This window comes from Crocodylus porosus, unplaced genomic scaffold (assembly GCF_001723895.1).
Source record: "Crocodylus porosus isolate Cpor-Errol unplaced genomic scaffold, CroPor_comp1, whole genome shotgun sequence".
In the NCBI taxonomy this organism is placed as follows: Eukaryota; Metazoa; Chordata; order Crocodylia; family Crocodylidae; genus Crocodylus; species Crocodylus porosus.
In genome coordinates this window covers 52,992,861-53,001,136 of record NW_017728943.1, presented here as the reverse complement: position 1 = coordinate 53,001,136, position 8,276 = coordinate 52,992,861, and the positions used below count along the sequence as shown (strand labels likewise).

Sequence of the window (8,276 nt, the reverse complement as noted above, 5' to 3'; positions counted from 1 at the left end):
GCCCATTTGCTGAGCCTGTCCAGGTCAGCCTGGATCACCTGCCTGTCTTCTGGTGTGGATGCTTTGCCCCAAAGTTTGGTGTCATCGGTGAACTTGGCCAGTCCGTGCCTGACTCCAACGTCCACATCATTAATGAAGATGTTGAACAATATGGATCCAAGGACAGGGCCCTGGGGGACCCCACTGGTCACAGGATGCCATGATGAGTGACTTCCATCAATTACTACCCTCTGGGTCTGACCACGGAGCCAATTTTCCAGCCATTGGATCGTGGTGGATCCAAAGCCACAATTGGCCAGTTTTGCCAACAGGTGATCATGAGATACTAGTTCGAAGGCTTTTTTGAAGTCAAGATATATGACATCAATCTCTTCTCCCTTGTCTAGGTGATAGGTCACCTGGTCATAGAAGGAAATGAGATTGCTCAAACAAGACCTACCCGCAACAAACCCATGATGGCTATCCCTTAGGATGTTAGCCTGGGCCAGTCCCTCAAGGATGGCCTCCTTAATAAACTTTTCTAAGATCTTCCCCGGGATAGAAGTCAGGCTGATGGGCTTATAGTTAGCCGGATCCACTTTCCTCCCTTTCTTGAAGATAGATGAAGTAGAAAGATGTGCAAAATGAAGTTTCTTTTCTACCTGGGAGAAAAGTCATAATCTTTGAATTCTCCATTGCCTGAAGAAGTTGTTTTTTGCAACTATTTAGTTTGTCTAATAAAAGATATTGCCTCTACCCATGAGTTTTGTCCGCCTACGCCTTTGGACCAACATGGCTACAATCAATATCCCTGAAAAATGGAAGATATCATCATTGCTTAGCCATTTTGAAATGAAAACTTCACAATGAGGAATTCTTGCCTTTCCCCATTTCAAAATATGCCCCCATAGGTGTCTGGTGCCTCTTGAGTCAGGCGGGGCATGTGCCCCCCTAACACCAGTCAGCAACCAGGAAGGTGGGGGGGGGTCCCCCCGCAGCCAATCTTGCTGGCCGCAGGGCACCAATCTCACTCACCATAAAAGCAGCAAAGCCACTTCCGGAACTTTTACTGGCGGCCCTGCTTCCCAGCTGGCATTCTCGGGGGGGCACCGGTGTTCCCGCCTGCCCCCCTGCCCACCGGGTACACAGGGAGTGCAGCCTGACAGGGTGTGCTCTGGCACTCTCAGGGGGTGCACATGCACCCCCATGCACCCACTATGTGTCACCCCTATATGCCTCTCTGGTACGGACCGTTTTCCCTGAGAGGGGCATGATGGCTAGAAAAGGGAGTTTAGAGCTTTCCTTTTTGGAATTGGCCTATAAAGTATGAGTTAGAGCAATGGCCCAAGGCAACAGCAAGAGTTAATTGATTCTAAAAGCCTGGTTTTTACACAGTTTCCCACCCTTCAAGGCAGACAGGAACAGACACATAGGCTGGGAAATTGTAGGCATATACCACACTGTTCCATAACATGAGATAAGGTGGTACCAGGTCACAGTGTCCAACTGAGAGCCCTGGGATTTCTGGTTTGGGGGAACAGACCAAATTAGAAGGACAACAGGAAAGCCCAAATTAGGATGTGTGCATATGATGGGTTTGCAAAACAAAGGAATATGCTGACAGGACAGGACATAGACAGTATGACGACCACAGAAAGACCAATCAGCAATGCCCACACATGAAGAGTCATCAGGAGGGGAAAGAATACAAAAGAAGGGATTTTCAGAGCAACAAAGGGTTCCTGAGAGGGAAACCCAAGGCACCATGGACAGAGGGCATACCACCAGCCCATCTCATCCACCCCATTGTGGGGATGGGGTGGACCTCAGCCCGCAACTTCCAGGCTGCCAACATCTTACATTCAAGAGAGAACCTCAAAGTGAAGCTTGTATCCTGGCTAGACGTACCTCGACTCTGATAATAGCCCTGGAATTGGTAGATATAGAATTGCTTGTATTATTCTTACCTGCTATCACAATGTTTCAATAAAATTTGCCTATTATCAAATGGAAAGGTCATAGTTGGTCTGAGGGTTTGGGTCCACCCAAAACAAAGTATCTGGATCATAAACACAGGGCCGACAGGGCAGGAATTGCCCCTGATCGCAGGGGATATCTTCTTCTCCTTTACTGGGTCAGTCCAACACATATCTGCTCACTCTTTATTAGGTTACATCACTGGCACAAATAAACCTAAAACCCTAAATAATTTAGCAATAAAAGTGGTACAGCCTAAACTTGAGGCAACATCTCACTGCCAACCATATAATTTTCATTCCACTAAAAACGTTTTAAAAACTGAATATAAAAAAAACCCTAAAAAAACCACACAAGAATAAAACCCTATTATCTGCAATCCTCTGATGAGGATGCATGTTTACTTCATCAAAAACCAGTGGGAACATGAAACTTTTTGCTAGTCTAATGGAGGACACTTCACATGCTTTGGGTAACTAATGCATGCATTTACAGGTGATACACAGCAGGGAGCAGAATTGTTACGCTCACTAAGGGTAGAATTTGGGCTGGTGGACACAAAGCTAAAGCAATCTCTTTACAATCAAGCCAAAAGATGAACTTCCTGCTTTTGGTACAGTGCACAAAGGCCAGTCCTAAGCCCAGCTGTGCTCCTGGAGGACTAATATTTGTAGTTACCTCCCTATTAGAAATGCAGGGCTCCAGGTCACATTGTGCAAGAGGCCAGAGTAACTTTGCTCAAATGTGTAATCTCCTTGATTTTAATGGAATTAGTGAATAATGTTACTTGTATCACAGACAACTCTGGAAGTCACAGACAACTTTGAAAATCAGGACATTGGAGACAACCACGGTTCATTTCAGTTCACAAAACTGATCAAATGTTGTTCCAGGCTGTTTACGGGATGTCCTGTCTTTAACTCCTCATTTGAAACATGAGTCATCCTACTCTTTTTGTGAATAGCGACAATAAATTGGCTTCCCCCCCAGAAACTAGGCTCTTAACAAAAAATGAAGTGCTCTTATAATGCAGTGTGCTTGGGGCAATTTGTTTTATTAGGTCACCCTCGTCTAAAATGCTTCTGCATTAACACAGTGTGGTATGACTGTCTGGCAGTTTACAGCTGCGGTTGTTTATGTAAAAATGAAGTTTGTTTCTGATTATGCTGCAGTAAGACTGAAACAAACACTTTCTACAGACTTGTGAAGTGCATAGTTTTGATACCTTGGATGTTCTCTGTAAATCAAAGTGGCTGACACATTTGATTCCAGTAAAGGAGTAGAAAAAAATCTCATAGACTTCAACTGAAACTGAATCTGATACTGGGAAAAGAGCTTGTAAACAACTTGTGTTCTTTGGAAGAAGGAGTTCAATCAACTTTTTCCAAAAAACCCCACCAACCCCAGTGTTTTATGTGAGAAAGAATTAAAGGAATTTCTAGCTAAAAAGAAAGTATTTTTTCTTCTACTAATTAGCCTATCCAAAAAAATTATTCACTTTTGCCCATAGTCAATATTTTACAATATTTTTTCCAGAAAAACCCTCCATGTCAAAACAATGATCTTAGCTAAATTATTACCAAAGAGGGTTTGTTTGAGGGTAGGGTAAAACCTTTAGTTTTTAAACACTCATCTGTATCAAAGCTCACCAGCTCAAAAATAGTAATTCACAGACATTTCCACAGTTTAGTTTTCATCATTTGTTATTTTAACAATAAAATTTTTCACATATGTTTTGTAAAAGAGGAAAGTCATAATTCTGACTGGGATTTAAAATCAAGTGACACTATCCCAAATTCATTCTTGGGCTCACCACTCATGCTGATAAATTATGCCCACATAGAAGCGTGTGTGCAGGATCAGGCTCTAATCCAGCAGCAAGGCCAGGGATCATCTACTTGCAGATAGTGAAAGATGTCTTGTCAGGCCTGTCCTGCTAAGGGGAGCAGGAAGATGTCCATGGTGTGGGGTGTGCATATGAACTGAAAATAATTCCCGTGCCATTAGTTGCAGAAGTGCAAACAAGAGCAGGATCTGGTTCCATACAAGCCACAAGTCATGCTAAAGTCTGCTCCACAAACCTGAAGCTAGCAGACGAGCTCTAGACAAATAATTCTACAAACACAATTGTATTCCTTCCATAAATTCAAAAAGCTTAAGAAAAGAAGAATTTATAGGAGATGCAGCTTGGCTACACACAGCTGCTAAAGAGAGCAGCTGCTGGCCTTTGAACTTGTTCCTGCCCCCAGATAAAACATCCAACCAGGCTAATAAGAGCAATACTTTTAGAACTTCCTATATTAAACAGTGAAAAAGCACTTTATCATTTCCTGCAAGAAAATAGCATGTGATAAAATAGGAGAGAATAAGAACAAGGAGAGCAACTCTGCAGTGCAGAGAGATCTATACCACAAATGCCACTATCTAGCTTAGAATTGAGACACAACCAAGGAAACACCACACACAGAGTAATCGTGACTGAAAATTTTTCAGAGCCTACTGCCCTGCAAATCTCTGATTCTAAACAGGGTGTATGGTAAAGTGTTTCCTGCACAAAACAGTATTGTCTTACCTAGTCTCTACAGAATAAAGCATCCAGCTAAGAGTGTGGGCCAGATGCAGCTACAATTAGAAGCCCTGGATAAACACTGAGTCCAGGTCCCTAAGCTAAAGTACTTCCCTTCCCCATCACCTTGTCTTCCCACATAAAGGTGAATCATACCACACTTACCTTTGCCTTTTGCTGAAGCCCCCAAAACAGCAATAGTTGCAGGTGTGCCCCTTATTCTAACAAAAAGGAAACTATTTTCCTTCAGCTTTTACTCTCTATTCTGTCCCATTAACAAGTTGCTTCTCCTCTGTCTTCTCCAAAAGAGGAGCTGCTGCTGTTGCTGCTCCTCAGGAAGGGGTGGAGCTTTTTGTCAGATATGTGGTGGTATTATCAAATGCTGCAGACCTCTGGGACGTTCACTGGGGCAGTAGGTTACGCATGAATTTAGTGAGCTGAGCTATTGCTAGGTCTAGCAGAAGATTGCCCTCTTAATGCACATGGAATTGCCTGGTCAGAAAAAAGAAGCCGCTCAAAAAGACATTGTCAGATTAAAATAATGTAAGGTTTTTTTTTTCTGTTTTTATACATTCTTGGCTGTGTAGTAACATTTTAAATTATATTGAACACAAGATTTTTTTAAACTGAATTTGCTTTCTACTCCTAATTGTTTTCTATGGGCATATCCACACATGCAATGAATGTGAAGTAGTCAGCTCCAGTGCAGTTTGCACCTGAGTGTATTGCTCCTGGGCATGCATCTGCACATGCTCCCAGGATCGCAACATGTTGAGCCAGGGTGGAGCAGCCTCAACTGGCAAGGGGTCCTGGGGGTCAGTTCAGAGCTGCTCCCCCTGTTTCAACATGCCATGGAAGGGCTGGCTGGGGCATGAGGATGCTTGAGTGCAGGGCTATCTGGCAGGCAGCCCCTGCACTGAAGCACTCACATGCCCCAGCCATGAGGCAATGTCTACACGTGTGCTGCTACAGAGTTTTTTACACTGCAGCAGGATATTACTTGTATTTACAAGTGCTATCCTGCTGCAGCGTAAATTAATTTACTCCAACCTAATAGCAGTGCACACATAGAGGTTGAAATGTTTATTGCACAGCTAATTAGTCTACTCCACAATAAACACCTTGTGTGGACACATTCTACATGCCCTATGTCTGGAACCATGAAAGCTGACAGTTTCACTTTTGGTTTAAGCCATTTTAGGCTTACTGCTACTGGCTGTTTGTAGCTAATTCTCTTCCCTCTCCCTCCAAAAAAATCCTCTGAAATTAACTGGGGGAAAACCACACTTTGATTAAACTTGGTAAAACCCTGTATTCACAAAAGTTCATTTTAAATTCAAGATGTACTTCATGTGGGTCTGGGTTCATTGCTGAGGTAGAGACAAATTCCTACAAAGTTCTCAGAAATGCAGCTGGACCTTCTGCATAAGGAAGAAGTTCACCTTTAATTAAAAACAAACAAGCAAACCTTTCCAGACTGCTTCTTTGCAAAGAAATTCAACATCAGTGTATTTCTAGAGCAGAATGGATTGAGCAGTTGGGATTTTTTAGTATAGTAGGAAGCTTAGGGGGGTCAACAGATCCCTCCTGGCCCCACAGCCATGCAGAATTACACATGCACCTTAATTCATACTCAGGCATGTAAATTAGGTCATTTCATTCAGCATTACTGTACCGCTTGTGTCTAAATTAATAATTAAATAGTAAACAATATCAATAGCCCACTGCAGCCTACTCCTGTCTGGCTTCCTGGCACAGATTTAAATAAATAGCATGCACATTTGATTGGGGTCCAAACTTTCCCAGTTCAAGCCTGGAACTTTGGCCCATTAGGAAGTCAGGAAGCAGCTGCCAGATCTGAATCCAAATACAGATCTAAGCTTCCCCAAAAATTAGGGAACTGTTCAGATCTGGGGTTTTGCTTCTAGCCATTTAGATCAGTGGTGCTCATCCTCCAGACCAGATCTGACTCACAGAACCATGTTATCTGGCGTGCAGGGCTCCCCATAGGTCTGCAAATTTGCTGGCTGAGGGAACAGTGGCAATGAATGCTGCCATTGCTTCCCCACTGCCAAATTTCCAGGACCCAGAGGCAAATGACATAATCCTGTATGCCATATAGACCCAGCATGTGGGGCAAGAGTGGCAGGCCCAATCCAGCATATGCAGAGTCCAGGCAGCAGGCCTGACCCAACACTTACAGGGCCAGGACACAGAGCCAGTTCAGCAGGCCCAATCTGGCTCATGTGGGGCCAAGTTAGTGGGCCCAATCCAATGTATGTGGGCCAGGGCTGAGAGCCTGATTTGAGGTACACAGGGCCAGGGTGGCAGCCCTGAACTGGCACACGCAGGTCTGGGGCATCATTCAGGGTCTGGGCTAGGGCCATGCCCTGAATGGTGCCTGCGTGCTGACCTCCACAATGATTGGGGGCCAAAGACTGATCCTGTGCACTAGATCTGGCCTTTGGACCTGGCCTTGCCTTACTCAGAGCTAGGGTGGCCATCATACAGGACATTGGGTTTTCTGCTACTCTGTTCTCTGCCCTCTATTGATACGAAACCCAACGCCTTTATGTCCTCTATTTTTCTCTTCAATAGCAAAATAGAGGACATAAAGGTGTCCAGTTTTGTATCACTAGAGGACAGAGGACAACCAGACTGTCCTCTATGATGGCCACCCTACTCAGAGCCAACAGCCCATAGTGGTTGGGCACCACTGTATTAGATGCATTCACTCCATTAAATTATGTGATATGTAACTAGTTTCCTTGTGACATCTTTTTGTGTTAGTGTCCTCCCTATGAAGGTTTTCTTTTTAATTGTCTTTCCAGTTTCTTCTCATGTTTTTCAACTGATCACAAAAGAGTGAAATCTCCCATCTGAAAAAACCAGCCCTGGTTCTTTCAGCTCAGGTAGGATTTGGGATTTTCATTACACAGTCTTTTCGATTTATAGCTGTGGATCTAGCCATTGGGAGGCTTAGAAAGGAAGCTGTGTGAAACTTGGTCCTGTGTGACAAAGAATATTTTTCTGATTTCAGTACCAACTTCAAGCATTCAAAACCAAAGAGTCTGACCCCGTAACTGCTGAAACCCATGAAATTATTATACAGCATTCATCTGGGGCTTTCCAATTTCAGAGTCTTCAGGGTACAGTTCCTTTGTGTTTCCAAGATCTTTGCTGAAACCAAAATACATTTTTGTGTCCTTTTTTCTTAAGACACATACAAACCATTGACTCCAGTAGTGGGAGCTTTCAGAAAAAAGCAACCATAATTGTAAGAGTCATGGCACCACTGACTTTATCAGCACGTGTGATTTCATAATGTGGAAGTTTTGCTTTGGGTTCAAATACAGCTGTCAAATCCATGGCTACATGCTCATAAGACCATGAAACCACCAAATTTCCTGTGGTTTCACCCCAAACCATAAAATCCTGTCTTTGTGGCAGGTGCCTGTTGTTGTGAAGTGAAGGCATAGATAGTGGCTGGACATTTCAAATTGTCAGCATTTGAAGGCAAGGGAGTGATTACAAGAGTGAGCCACCAACTGGACTTGAGTTTCCATGCTCTGAGGGGAATGCATCGGACAGGCTCAATTAATTGAGTCTGCTGGAGCATGTTAATTAGCTCACTCCAGCAGCCTCTGCATCACGTGTATTCAGTGTCCCCATGTTTCAAAAAGGCAGCAGAGATAAGCTTAAGTTAAAGTGTCCCTGCTGCCATTTTGAAGTGTGGGACGCTGAATACATGTAA

General features: G+C 43.7%; 1 long non-coding RNA gene across 1 annotated transcript in view; it reads right to left on the bottom strand.

The window, feature by feature from the left end:
* LOC109319644 overlaps positions 1-4,840 on the bottom strand; it is a 56,776-nt gene extending 51,936 nt beyond the window's left edge. The window contains exon 1 of the long non-coding RNA XR_002103572.1: positions 4,688-4,840. This is a non-coding gene — a long non-coding RNA (uncharacterized LOC109319644). The remainder of the gene's footprint in view (positions 1-4,687) is intronic.
* Between the last annotated feature and the right edge of the window lie 3,436 nt (positions 4,841-8,276).